At 42.1% G+C, this 15,262-nt stretch overlaps 1 protein-coding gene across 5 annotated transcripts in view; it reads right to left on the bottom strand.

The window, feature by feature from the left end:
* Window positions 1-15,262, bottom strand: part of DENND2B (DENN domain containing 2B) — a 916,594-nt gene that overhangs the window by 216,034 nt on the left and 685,298 nt on the right. The gene's annotated exons all lie outside the window — the stretch shown is intronic.

Genomic DNA, 15,262 nt, shown 5'->3' with positions numbered 1-15,262 from the left:
TCTGACGCCTGGGGGAAAATTCTAAGGTAAGGAATCCGCAACTACAAGTCTCTATCAGATACTGTAACTCATTGAATATGTACACACATTCGTACAGACACCATTTGTCTCTTGTATGATTCATGAAGTTGATGGTTGCTTATCTTTTACTCAGCAATTATCCTAACATCTGGCCATGTATTGATAGTATTATCAAAAAAAACATTTAAAACATGTAAGCCTTGGGGATTGATTCCTAGTCAACCTGAAATCAATTGACTAATATTCTTTGAGCAATGACAGACATTTTTAGCTTATACAACTACAACTGAAAATATGGTGTCTGAAGCTAACAATGAAAATATAGTGCATCACACTTTATCAAACCTTAACTAATTTTGTTGTCTGCTTAAGCATGCAAACATCACTGGTGAGCCTCGATGCAAAATTTAGCCAGACTCACCTAATATTTAGTTAGGATGGTTGCCTCACATGCATTCGTCTGAATGAGGAACCCATCAAAGGGTGAAATGGACATCTCCTGCAGGCTGAATGTGTCTACACTTCATTTCTAAAGTACTTAATTTGAGAGAAATTGGCATAATTCATAGATGCTGGTTTACCAAAATACCTGAGCTAGAGGAAGTGACGTCACACATCTTTTCACCCCATGTGGCCTTACATATTTGAACCCATTTCCCTAGACTCTACTCAACAGCTTCTTACTACAAGGGTCAAGTGTCAAATCAAGTGCAAATAAAGAGCTCTTACAGTACTGCTTATTTTCTGCTTTTACGACCACCATCATAACCCCCAAGACCTGGGGTAACAATGGCAGTGGCAGGTGTAGGAAAGGGTAAGCCATCGATATTGGCTATTAGTAATGGGGGTCCATGGTAACACCTTCCTTGAATTAAGGGTGGATGTGACAATTTTGATTTTGTGGCACATGAATGTACTCTGCAAGACTCAATTTCTGTTGTTTTCCAGCATCCACGAAATCCCTTGAGGCAGGCACCTGAAGGGTGAGCTCAATATGTTAAAATAACATTAGGTAAGTGTAATTGTCAATTCATGTCAGCTCATAAACATTAGGCCCGAGTTTGAGCATACTCTTCCTACAAGTCATTGGAATGAAACAACTAAAAAACGTCGAGTCTAGAGAAACCAACCTTTTATGATCTATGCATAAGTAGAATTTCCATGACGCCAGTTTGATAATCTAATTTTAGGCAGGCAGAACCTGCCAAAAATTATCTACATGAGAAGCAAAAACTGCAAGTTACTAATAAAGACACAGCATTCTCGTACTGTATTTTGCAAATTGATTGTTTATTACTCTTTGGTTAATTTCTAAGGAAATTAAAATTACACTCGGATTGCATTTGTTAAAATTACTTAAGAATAAGGTTAATTCATCCTAAAACGCACATAAAATGTTGTGATTACGTTTGTTTTCTAACACCATCCTCTTTTTGCAACCATAATAGGGTTGGGGAAAGCACTATTGTTTGATATAAGACAGATTTATTGTGAGAAAAATGAGTACTCAGTTTATAAAGTCAGAGAAGAAGCACTGGTAAAGTCAATAGGCTCCGGCTTTGGAATAGACTAGTCTAGCCAATCATTGTTTATACTTCTGGCAAGCCATAAAATGGTGGGAAAAGAGGGCAGAGCTTGTAGATAATATGGTGCCCTTTTATATTCTTAAGTTAGTAAATGTTGAAGCTAAGACCAGGCACTCCAAACAGGAGGAGTGTTAAGAATGCAGCCCACCTGTGCCCTGACATCCAGAACAGAAGTGACTGATATCACTTAAAGTAAGGCATTGCCTGTACTACAATCAAGGACTTAAGAACGCCTGGGAATTGAGAGAAGCATAACAATAACTAAAATGCCCGGTATGTTCATATTTGTAAGTGCTTTCCGCTAAGGTGTAACTTCTGTTAGAATGGAAAAGTGTTTATTATATTTCATCAAGTTGATACCACATGTGAGCAGTAGCCAAGCAACTGCTTTTGAGAAATGTCTCAAACAAGAATGCAAATCTTGTGCCCTTGAATATTTCGAAGCAAAAAAACAAGCTCTGCATTGAAGTAGGAGAACAATTGAGATACAGGGTTGTCATTGCCTTGGTAGCCAGAACAGAAGTGACGTAGATCTCTTAAATCAACAAAATGCCGATTAACCATTTCAGATTGTATGGGAATTCACAGAAGTCTTTCAACTGAGGCTCCTGCTATGTTCATATTTGTAAGTGCTTCCTGTTGAGCTTTCATTGTTTTGAATTCAGCATCGTTCTCAAAATGGAATCCTGTGTATATATTTCACCAAAAGTCCACAATTTCACAACAGATCTACCCACCAGGATTTTTTTCTATTGCTTGATTAATAAGTACTTCCTCGTGGGTGAATATCTAGCACATAGGCTCTAAAACAGTTACGTTACTAAAGACTAAGGAGCAAATTTAGGAGCCCCTTACGCAGAAGCTGCGTCACATTTTGTGATGCAACGGCAGTGCAAACCTTGAAATCATATCTATGAAGCCACGCACTGTGTGTGGCTTCCAATGGCCTCATAGATATGGAATAAGTCAAGGCAGCACAAATCGCTGAGTTGCCTTACTCTGCCCAAGGGACGCTTTCCATGGCCATTGAAGTGAGTTTTCCCATGCAATATTCATGGATTTTGATGCATTCCCAGATTTAGAAGACCTATAAACCTTTAGATCTGCCATTTCTCCTTGTGTTTCCTCTTTCTCTGTGTCCTACAGAATGCAGCACACAGCAAAAGAGGAAAAAGCCTTCCAGGATTGTTTTTGTGCAGGAAGGTGCTCTTGCTACAAAATGCAATCCTCCCTACAATACTGACACCCTTGCAGCATAGTGCAAGGGTGCCTACATTGGTGCTAGGCTGCCAAAACGGCGCCAGCGTAGTGGGAAAGGACAGGAATGTGCTAGATGCCATAGATAGGGCACATTCCTGCCCTTTCCCTTTGATGCAGGGCAGCGCAGCAAGGTGACTTGCTGGACCGCCCTGTGCCAAAAGCCATGAATATGGGCCTTAATGGGGTTGTATCCAGTTATTGCAGAAGTCTATTTCCGGCCATTTCTTTTTTATTTTCGAAAAGAAAAACCCAAAGCATGATTTTCTTTTTAAAAACAAAAAAAGGCAATGACACTCTCTCCATAGGAGCTTTCTGGTATGTTATAGGGGTCATTGAACTTCCACTTACTGCACTTTTAAAATGGCGATAAGTGAAAGTAAAATCTTCTCAAAATCTTTATCACGGGTGTTGCACTAGCAGCAAATAAAAAATAAAGCATGTAATTCTGTGGAAGACTTAATTACATTTAATAAAGATTATGGGCATTATCCTATCTTACCACTGATGAAGGCTATTTTGGGGAACATCATCCACATGGTTCTTTATGTTTGAGAAGTCGTGGTCTTGGACGGTAAACAAAACTATTAATTATTTATGCTATTATAATGAAGAAAGCATTGGGTCTTCCTCAGAGAATAACAATACAAGCACTGTGTTTAGACCTTGGCTCTGCTCGTGGGATTGTCTGATCAAAAGATGTTCAGTAATTTTTCATCTAAATTTGGAAATGTTTAAAGGAGACACATTTCCTGTACAATGCTTCAACATCGTAGACTTACATTCTCTATAGCTCTAAACAAGAGAAACAAGGCTATTTTAAATGAGGTAATCCATCCTCTCAATAATACTCAGACCTACCAACTCACAGGGTGACACCCTGTCACATGATATTGGCTCCCATCACATGGTCACCCAATGAGAAGCCAATATCACACTGTGGCAGGAAAACAACCTGAAAATCACTGCAAAGAGGTCATTCCAGAGAGGCTTTAAAAAGTCAATGTCCAATATGGGGTGTGAAAACACCCCAGGACATGGGCACCAGCCACAGTAAGCTTCTTTTTAGGTGGAGGAATGGAAGGTGCAGAAATGCCTCCTAGGTAGCTCTGGGCACAAAGCTCCGCCCCTTCCAAAGCCACGCTACCCCCCTTCACACAGTGTATTTTTTCTTATGGTTGGCAGGGCTGACTACTGTCACTGGTAGGAAGGCACTTTTGATAGAAGGCACAGGGGTACACCCAGAATGTGGCTCAAGGAATTTAAGGAATACTTTCAAACTCTGGGGTTTCCACATGTTTCTTCTGAGGTCAACGCAAGTGCAGTGTGGAAAATGTCACTTACCCAGTGTACATCTGTTCGTGGCATTAGTCGCTGCAGATTCACATGCTGTGCACATCCCGCCATCTGGTGTTGGGCTCGGAGTGTTACAAGTTGTTTTTCTTCGAAGAAGTCTTTTCGAGTCACGAGACCGAGGGACTCCTCCCCTTTCGACTCCATTGGGCATGGGCGTCGACTCCATCTTAGATTGTTTTCTCCCGCAGAGGGTGAGGTAGGAGTTGTGTATGCTAGTAATAGTGCCCATGCAATGGAGTAATGTACATAATGTAGTTTAAAGTAATATATTTACAAATATACAGATGTTCAAGATCAACTTCTAAACGGCTACAGGCTCCCGGGGAGGCGGGTGGGCGCATGTGAATCTGCAGCGACTAATGCCATGAACAGATGTACACTGGATAAGTGACATTTTCTGTTCGATGGCATGTGTAGCTGCAGATACACATGCTGTGCATAGACTAGTAAGCAGTTATCTCCCCAAAAGCAGTGGTCAGCCTGTAGGAGTTGAAGTTGTTTGAAACAATGTTCGTAGTACCGCTTGGCCTACTGTGGCTTGTTGTGCCGTTAGTACATCTACACAGTAGTGTTTGGTAAATGTATAAGGCGTAGACCATGTAGCTGCCTTACATATTTCGGTCATTGGAATGTTTCCTAGAAAGGCCATGGTAGCACCTTTCTTTCTGGTTGAGTGTGCCTTTGGTGTAATAGGCAGTTCTCTTTTTGCTTTAAGATAACAGGTTTGAATGCACTTCACTATCCATCTAGCAATGCCTTGTTTAGAAATTGGATTTCCTGTATGAGGTTTTTGGAAAGCAATAAATAGTTGCTTTGTTTTTCGAATTAGTTTTGTTCTGTCAATGTAGTACATTAACGCTCTTTTGATGTCTAATGTATGTAGTGCTCTTTCAGCTACAGAGTCTGGCTGTGGGAAGAACACTGGTAATTCTACTGTTTGATTTAAGTGGAACGGTGATATGACTTTTGGTAAAAATTTAGGATTTGTCCGTAGAACTACTTTATGCTTGTGTATTTGAATAAATGGTTCTTGTATGGTAAATGCTTGAATCTCACTTACTCTTCTTAAAGATGTGATGGCAATTAAAAATGCAACTTTCCATGTTAAGTATTGCATTTCACAAGAGTGCATGGGCTCAAAAGGTGGACCCATGAGTCGTGTTAAGACAATGTTGAGGTTCCATGAAGGAACTGGTGGTGTTCTTGGTGGTATAATTCTCTTTAGACCTTCCATAAATGCTTTTATGACTGGTATCCTAAATAGAGAAGTTGAGTGCGTAATTTGCAGGTAAGCTGAAATTGCTGTAAGATGTATCTTAATGGAAGAAAAAGCTAGCTTTGACTTTTGCAAATGTAGTAAGTATCCTACGATGTCTTTGGCAGATGCGTGTAAGGGTTGAATTTGATTATTATGGCAGTAATAAACAAATCTTTTCCACTTATTTGCATAGCAATGTCTAGTGGTAGGTTTCCTAGCTTGTTTTAGGACTTCCATACATTCATGTGTAAGGTTTAAGTGTCCGAACTCTAGGACTTCAGGAGCCAGATTGCTAGATTCAGCGATGCTGGATTTGGGTGTCTGATCTGTTGTTTGTGTTGCGTTAACAGATCTGGTCTGTTTGGTAGTTTGACATGAGGCACAACTGAGAGGTCTAGTAGTGTTGTGTACCAAGGTTGTCTTGCCCATGTTGGCGCTATTAGTATGAGTTTGAGTTTGTTTTGACTCAACTTGTTTACTAGATTTGGAAGGAGTGGGAGAGGGGGAAAAGCGTAAGCAAATATCCCTGACCAGCTCATCCATAACGCATTGCCCTGAGACTGATCTTGTGGGTACCTGGATGCGAAGTTTTGGCATTTTGCGTTTTCTTTTGTTGCAAATAGATCTATTTGTGGTGTTCCCCAACTCTGGAAGTAAGTATTCAGTATTTGGGGGTGAATCTCCCATTCATGGATCTGTTGGTGATCCCGAGAGAGATTGTCTGCTAACTGATTCTGAATCCCTGGAATAAATTGAGCTATTAGACGAATGTGGTTGTGAATCGCCCAATGCCATATTTTCTGTGCCAGGAGACACAACTGTGTTGAGTGTGTCCCTCCCTGTTTGTTTAGGTAATACATCGTTGTCATGTTGTCTGTCTTGACAAGAATGCGTTTGTGGTTTATTATGGGTTGAAATGCTTTGAGCGCTAGAAATACTGCCAATAGTTCTAAGTGATTTATGTGAAACTGTTTTTGGTGAGTGTCCCATTCTCCTTGGATGCTGTATTGATTGAGGTGTGCTCCCCACCCTATCATGGAGGCATCTGTTATTACATATTGTGGCACTGGGTCTTGGAAAGGCCGCCCTTGGTTTAAATTCATACTGTTCCACCATTGAAGCGAGGTGTATGTTTGGCGGTCTACCAACACCAGATCTTGAAGTTGACCCTGTGCCTGTGACCACTGTGTTGCTAGGCAATGTTGTAAGGGCCGCATGTGCAACCTTGCGTTTGGGACAATGGCTATGCATGAGGACATCATGCCTAGGAGTTTTAACACAATTTTGACTTGTATTTTTTGTTTTGAACACATGGCCTGTATTACATTGTGAAATGCCTGAACCCTTTGTGGACTTGGAGTGGCAATCCCTTTTACTGTGTTGATTGTCGCCCCTAAGTATTGCTGTGTTTGACACGGCAGAAAGTGTGACTTCGTGTAGTTGATTGAGAAACCTAGTTTGTGGAGGGTTTCCATGACATACTTTGTGTGTTGTGAACACTTTTTTAGCGTGTTGGTTTTGATTAATCAATCGTCTAGGTACGGGAACACATCTATTTGCTGCCCCCTGATATGTGCAGCTACAACTGCTAGGCACTTTGTAAAGACTCTTGGCGCAGTTGTTATTCCGAATGGCAATACCTTGAATTGGTAATGTATCCCTTGGAATACAAACCTTAAGTACTTTCTGTGTGAAGGATGTATCGGTATATGGAAATATGCATCCCTTAGGTCTAGTGTTGTCATGTAGTCTTGTTGTTTGAGCAGTGGGATTACGTCTTGTAATGTCACCATGTGAAAGTGATCTGATTTGATGTAGGTATTTAATGTTCGGAGATCTAATATAGGTCTCAGATTCTTGTCTTTTTTGGGTATGAGAAAGTACAGAGAGTAAACTCCTGTTCCTTTCTGGTGTTTTGGTACTAATTCTATTGCTTCTTTTAGTAGCAATGCTTGAACTTCTAGTCCTAGAAGATCTATATGCTGCTTTGACATATTGTGTGTTTTCGGTGGGACGTTTGGAGGGAATTTGAGAAATTCTATGCAATAACCATGCTGGATAATTGCCAGTACCCAGGTGTCTGTTGTTATCTCCTCCCATTGTTTGTAAAATTGGCTTAGTCTCCCCCCCACAGGTGTTATGTGTTGGGGATGTGTGACTTGGAAGTCACTGCTTGTTTTGAGGGGTTTTGGGGCTTTGGAATTTCCCTCTATTTTTTTGGAATTGTCCCCCTCTATATTGCCCCCGAAAACTACCCCGCTGATATTGGCTTTGATAAGTGGGCTTCGCTTGTGAGGTTGTGGCCTCTGTAGGTTGACCTCGAAACCCTCCCCTAAATTGTGTTTTGCGAAATGTGCTTTGTGGGGAGTAGAGTGCGCCCATGGCTTTTGCCGTATCAGTATCTTTCTTGAGTTTTTCAATAGCAGTGTCGACTTCCGGCCCAAACAACTGCTGTTCATTAAAGGGCATATTCAGCACGGCTTGTTGTATTTCCGGCTTGAATCCTGACGTACGCAACCATGCGTGTCTCCTTATAGTTATTGCAGTATTTACTGTCCTTGCAGCCATATCCGCTGCATCCATTGCTGATCGTATCTGATTATTGGAGATACTTTGACCTTCTTCTACCACTTGTTGAGCCCTTTTTTGGAACTCTTTGGGTAAGTGTTCTATGAAATGCTGCATTTCGTCCCAATGAGCTCTATCGTATCTTGCCAAAAGTGCTTGTGAATTGGCAATACGCCATTGGTTTGCTGCTTGTGCTGCAACTCTTTTTCCTGCAGCATCGAATTTGCGACTCTCCTTGTCTGGAGGTGGTGCATCTCCTGAGGTATGAGAGTTTGCTCTCTTGCGGGCTGCCCCAACAACCACAGAGTCTGGTGTTAATTGCTGCATAATATAAACAGGGTCTGTTGGCGGTGGCTTGTACTTCTTCTCCACCCTTGGAGTTATGGCTCTGCCTTTTACAGGATCCTGAAATATTTGTTTGGAATGCTTTAGCATTCCCGGGAGCATAGGTAAGCTTTGGTATTGGCTATGAGTGGAGGAGAGCGTATTAAATAAAAAGTCATCCTCAATTGGTTCTGAATGCAGGGTGACTTTGTGAAAGGCAGCTGCCCTTGAGACCACCTGCATGTAGGATGTACTGTCTTCAGGTGGTGACGGCCTCGTGGGGTAACAGTCTGGGCTGTTATCTGACACAGGAGCATCATAAAGGTCCCATGCATCAGGATCATCTTGACTCATTGCAGTATGAGTCGGGGACTGCATCAGTGGTGGAGTGGCTACCGGTGATGTATGCATTGACGGTGGTGTAGATGGTGGGGGAGTTGTTTGTCTTGCCACCTTTGCCTGTGGCTGCTTGTCCTTTTCTTGAAAGGCAAGTTTTCTTTTCATTTTAATTGGGGGAAGAGTGCTTATCTTCCCTGTGTCTTTTTGAATGTGGAGCCTTCTTTGAGTGTAGTCTGGCTCAACTGATTCAAGTTCTTCCCCGAACTTATGTCCTTGCATCTGGGAGGACAATCCATGTTCCTCTGTGTAGGAACCTGTTTTCGGTTCCGAGGTTGGATGTTTCGGAATCAAAACTTTCTCGGTCGCCTTTTTGGGCTCCGAGGAAACCTTCTTTATTTTCGGCGTTGTGGTGTCTCTGTGCCGAACCATTTCGGTGCCACTGTCTCGGTGCCGAATCTGCTCGGAGCCGCTGTCTCGGGCCCGAGATTGTTGTGTGGCGGTATCTCGACCGGAGTCGGATGACTTCGCCACATGCATGCCCTTTTTCGGTGCCGTCAAGCAGTCACCTATTTTTCGGGTTAAGCCATGGCCTGTTGGCGGTGGCGTCCCCTGGGCTTTTGTTGTCTTCTCGTGAGTTTTATGCTTCGACGTCTTACTCACGGTTTTTGGCGTTTCTTCGGGCTCGAGGTCGTCCGAGTCCGATTCATGGATGGAGAAGGTTTCTTCTTCCTCTTCGAAACGCCCTTGTCCTGTCGGCGCCGACGCCATCTGCAGTCTTCTCGCTCTTCGGTCTCTTAACGTTTTTTTGGACCGAAACGCTCGACAGGCTTCACAGGTATCCTCCTTGTGCTCTGGAGACAGACACAAGTTACAGACCAGATGCTGATCTGTATATGGATACTTGTTATGGCATTTTGGACAGAAGCGGAATGGGGTCCGTTCCATCAGCCTTGAAGAGACACGTGGCTGGGCCGACCAGGCCCCGACGGGGGATCGAAAAAAAACCCAAAGGGCCACCGGAGCTCCTCTAAAGTCGGTGTCGATCTGTTGTAACTAACCCGATACCGAACGCAAATAATACCGACGATTTTTCCGAGATTCTAACTAACTTTCCGACCCGAAACACGGAGCGAAAAGGAACACGTCCGAACCCGATGGCGGAAAAAAAACAATCTAAGATGGAGTCGACGCCCATGCGCAATGGAGTCGAAAGGGGAGGAGTCCCTCGGTCTCATGACTCGAAAAGACTTCTTCGAAGAAAAACAACTTGTAACACTCCGAGCCCAACACCAGATGGCGGGATGTGCACAGCATGTGTATCTGCAGCTACACATGCCATCGAACATATTGTTATAAACTGTTTCAAGTTTTCAAATATGAAGTTGTAGACTGTTGAAGTATTCAGATATTGATATATGCCCCTTCTTTTTAAAATACTGTTGTTTTAATCAGCACAATGCTATAGAGCTTTTAGAATTGGACAATTGTTTGTTGATCGTGCATTACAAAAATATCTTTGGAATCTTACGAGAAATTATTGTAATTTTTAACTTTCATTCAAATGTTTTATTTTCAAGTGTGTATGTTTTAAACATTTTTTGGGGGGGGTTTGCCTTATGAAATGGAAATGAATACATTTACTTTATCTCATTACTTCATGCGACTGCTGATATTAATATATTATTAATTAATCTTTCAGGAAGCATATTGCATGAAGTTGAAAAATTAACAGTGAATAAGTATTTTCAATCCACCTGTGAATTGGTTTCATCGTATTTAAAACAGACTTATTAAAGTTTATACACAAACGATAGCTGCAGACCAAGTACAAATATATGGCAAATGATCACCCGTAAATGCAGACTACCAGAAGATAAAAGAAAAGTCTTAGGCCCTCATTATAACTTTGGTGGTAAAAACCGCCTACCGCTGCGGCGACGCCCACCAAAAGACTGTTGACGCTGCTACCATCCGTCCGTCATATTATGAGCACAGCCGGATTTCCGCCAGAAGAAGGGCGGAAATCCAGCTGTGGCCATGCCGGCGGATGGCGGTAAGGTGGCACCGCTACCACCAGCAGCGCCACGCCAGTAGACCGTCGCCAGCCGTATTATGACCAATAATACGGCCTGGCAGTGTTGTTCTGGCGGGCGCTGCTGGCGGTAGCAGCACCCCGTCCAGTCTCCTGCTGGAGGATGCCCTGGATCAGCCAGAGAGTCGGTGGGCTTTAGACTGACATATATGGATGTTTTGCATATAAATTAGTTCATATGAACTACATGTTGTTTTGATGTGGTGACATCCTAGCCTGGGAATATAAAGAAAGGGCCATACTTAATACTGAAGTGGAAATTACTCAGTTATTACTGAAAGGATCTAAAGTAGGAGAAAGACAAAACCTCATTGGGACATGCCTGGCATACAGCACATGCCATTACCGGAGGGTACAGTGGACTCCATACACAAGCACCAATATGGCATAATGATTAAATCATCCTACAAAGTCAAAATCATTGAAGAATTTGAGAGAAAAGGGATCAATGGATTTAGCGATGTATTAGATGACGGACATTTCAAATCAGTTGAATCAGTTGATGACTCACAGTAACATTTTGATCTACCCTATAGCCAGACGTGGAGATACAATCAGCTACTCAACTGCTTCCAGGATGCATAGGTCACCGGCCAGAGGGCCTGAAAGAGTCTGTAGCCCATAAATACATACAGGCATTAGGGACATACAAGGGCATGGCATTGGGGCTATATGGGACTAATATTGAACAGAAATGACAAACAGCACAAGAGCTAAAAACATGGTGGGAAAACAGACTATTTACTATTCGAAAGGCAATAGGAAGAATTTCTTGGAAAGCATGATAAAGGGTAACGGGAAACCAGGCTGAAGTTGAGCGACTTTAAAATATACCATAAAGGACACTATTCTCCAAATAGATTACATACAGCAAGATTGAGCACAGTGTTCAAGTGCTGGAGATGTAGGCAACAAGGTAGTGACCTACAGCATATTCTGTGTGAATGTGGCAAACTGGATCGCTATTGGAATTATATATGGGAGAACACAAAAGGGGAACTAGGGTTAGAAAAACCTACAACTATGCATACAGCCTCCCTTCACGACAGGTCAGACACTACAGAAGTAAGTTTTGGAGATGGTTCTCACCATATGGTGACAGTGAAAATTGTCATACTGAAAGTATGGCCAACTCCAGGAATCCCAATATATGATTCTTGGCTGATAGATACGTATGACAGGGCTAAGTGCAAAAAGTGGATCTACAGACAAATTATTAAATAACCAAAACCGAGGAAATATGAGGCCATTTCTTACACAGTAACAAGTTATGACAGAGGGAGGATGGAAATGGGAAACAGAGAAATACAAAGTAATGAGAGAGGAACATGGTTAGTGTACAGGGGGAAATGGTTAATGATAATGATATTGGGGGATTCTGTTATGATTGTGAGCTGAACTGGTGAATGAATACTGACAAATAACTGATCAAGTACATACCGAAAATGATAAATGTAGAAATGAAGTGATTTTCTTTAAACCATTAAAAAAGAATTGTTCCACTATGACTGCAGATGGTTTTTTGCTCAGAAACCTAAAGCAAATATTTGTTCAATCGCTGATCAGGAGTCCGGTTTCTGCCAGCCTTTTCATGGCAGGAACCCCACCACGAAAAGGCTGGCGGAAACACAGTGCAGAGGGCCACAGGGGTCCCCTGCACTAACCACGACATGGTTTGCAGACAGTGAGCATTCTGAGGTGCTGTAGTGCTTTAGGGAGCCGATGACAATACCGTAGCACTGTTCCCGCCGGGCTGACCGGAGGGAATGTCATAATATGATGCTCCCGCTGGTCAGCCCGTTGGGAACATTGTAATATGACGGGTGAGGTAGCCAGGTTGATGGCTGCCTCATCCCCGCTAGTTTGGGGGTCGGCTCGTCCGACCACCCAGCTCGCAATGAGCGCCTGTATTTTCGGTGCAAAAGAAAAAAGTTGTTGTTGGAGACCACAGAAGAACTGACAGTCTTTGTACCAAGCACTGGGTTTCACCACCAAAACCACATGAGGATTCATTCTCCACACCAGAACAAGTTTATGGCTTGCTCAGTCATCCTTTCTTTCACTACTATACAGGACGTCACTGGAGAGTGCCATGTCCCCACCTGAATTTTCAGGCTGTCCTCATAAGTCAATATCTCCCTGTGATGTACGGCCCCTAGAAAAACCCATGCCAGTGCTGTGACCTAAAGAGCCTATTCAATAAAAAGGTGAGGCATCCATAGAAGGAAGCTACTAATTTCAACACAAGACCCCCACACTCTCAACTTTAGTACCTAAAGTGCTGCTGAAGTACCTAACTCATCTGGTGACAAGCAGGAGATGGCAGGCATCTTGCTCATCTCGTCTCCACTCATGATACAAGGCATTATTGAACCCAGAGACTTTTTTCATGACAGAGCTGATGGATCTAAAACAAGTCCATATTTTCATTGGGATTATTTGGCAGGACGGTTTCCAGTTTTGATAACAGGAGGATGAAGACAGGTCTGGTATCAGGAACTATTCAGTAGTCCCTAAGAAATCAAATATGCAGGTAGGGTGAGTGGCCTTCCACCCACCCCATAATAGTTACTGCACTCTGCACCTCCACAAGAAAAGAGGATTTCAGTGACATTTTAATGAGACAAGACACATGACCATTAGACCCAGCATAGGCTTTAAAAAAATAGAACCATATTTAACCACCCTTATTAAAGACGCAATGAAGAGAGGCTTTAGTTTCTGCAAATGTTTCAAAATTTGCCATTTCTTGTTCAATAATTGTTTCTACTTCACAATATTATTATGGATTACAGGCTACAGATGTGACATCCATGCAATCAGACAAACATCCATTGACTTCTACATAGCTTAGAGGTATCCAGCTCCCATGCAATATGGCCCTAACAATGCGATCCGATATTTTACTTGATTAAAGGACACAAGGTCACACAAAAGAGCCTCTCTCTCAGCCCCTGCAAGGTTTGCCTGTCAAAAACCCAATTGGGGAAGTAGAAATACCTCATTGCAGCCATTTCGGCTGATATAAGCTTTAGAGCCAACTCAAATAGACAATCTTTAAACAATGTCATAACTGTGCTTTATGTGATCCGCCTATAGAACAGGTATCAAGTGGTATATACACTCATGATTATTTGATGGTCCCTATAAAAACAAGTACCTCACTTTCAAATTATATGAATAAGCCTACTGAATGACTAGTTCTACAAAACATTTTTTGTGTACATTCTGTACACATGTAGCCTTTCCCGTGACATGATATTACTGTGCACACAAATCTTCAGTCTCAGTATTCCAGTGACACTGTTTTCTTAGGTCAGGGTTTATGATGTACTTTATTCTCGTGGCACAGCTTTTCAAGGAGTTATTATTCTCCTAGCATACTTTTCCAGAGACACTTTTTTCTGTAGGCAAGATTTCTGATTGAAATTCTCCCAGCTTTGAACTTTGAAGAGGTTTCTCATGGTACAATATTGTTACTGTGTAGGGAACTTGATCAATGCCTCGCCTTCCATAAATTGCCAGGAACATTTAACTGAACACACTATTCTTTTAAGAGCCATCTATTCCATGCGCCACATCTCTGAAATACTACAACACAGGAGCACATCTCTACTTTGACAGCTGGAAAGCTCATTGTGTGTCCTACTTTGAGAAGTTTGTGGACTTCTGCCGCTGTAAGGCTGAGGTAGTAGGGTAATACAACATTATTGCAAAGAATTACGAGCCCCTCCAAACGCTTATACGTGCTTGTGAAAATTTATAAGAACATTGGAAATTCCTTGTGAAAAATAACACAGCAATAATTGCACATGCAAATATAGGTACATGTTTTTGCTGAAGACGGACACCACACGCTGTAAGATCAAAGAACTCCAAACATACTTACAGTGCTAAGATGTAAGAAAACCCACTTGGAGGAAAATCCTTGACAATACAACGTCCACAACTTAAGAATTTACAGGCTATGTGACTTACACAGGACACCACCCCTACCAATGCAGAATACCACTTTAAATTAATCTTTCCAATACATCCTGTAATCAGTAATGCCACTATTCATCTTTTTAAAACTCATTACTGCCAAGCACCTAGATTACTACTTGAATAGTAACATACAACTGAGTGAAATATTCTCACCGATTTGATATGAATCGAAATGAATTAAACTAAGCTATAGCATTAGACACCCATGTGCAAGCCTCCAACCTAAAACATAAAGATACATTTTCAAAAATTGTTTTCCCTCTTGCGTATAGGGTGCCGTCATTTCAAAAGCAAGAACAATTCACATATCCTTTGCAGAATCAAAATACATACCCCCATCCAAACACTTAAATAACTAAACAATGTATCTGCATATAGATGCCTAAAACGATTGGATGGCCAAAAGGTTTTGCATGGGGATGAGGGTACTGGCTTCAAGGCTGACCCAGGTCAGCAACTGTGCAAATTGAGTCA

The sequence above is a fragment of the Pleurodeles waltl genome, chromosome 3_1, assembly GCF_031143425.1.
Source record: "Pleurodeles waltl isolate 20211129_DDA chromosome 3_1, aPleWal1.hap1.20221129, whole genome shotgun sequence".
Classification (NCBI taxonomy): domain Eukaryota; kingdom Metazoa; phylum Chordata; class Amphibia; order Caudata; family Salamandridae; genus Pleurodeles; species Pleurodeles waltl.
Note: the sequence above shows the minus strand (reverse complement) of the source record. Positions and strands in the feature narration are given on the sequence as shown.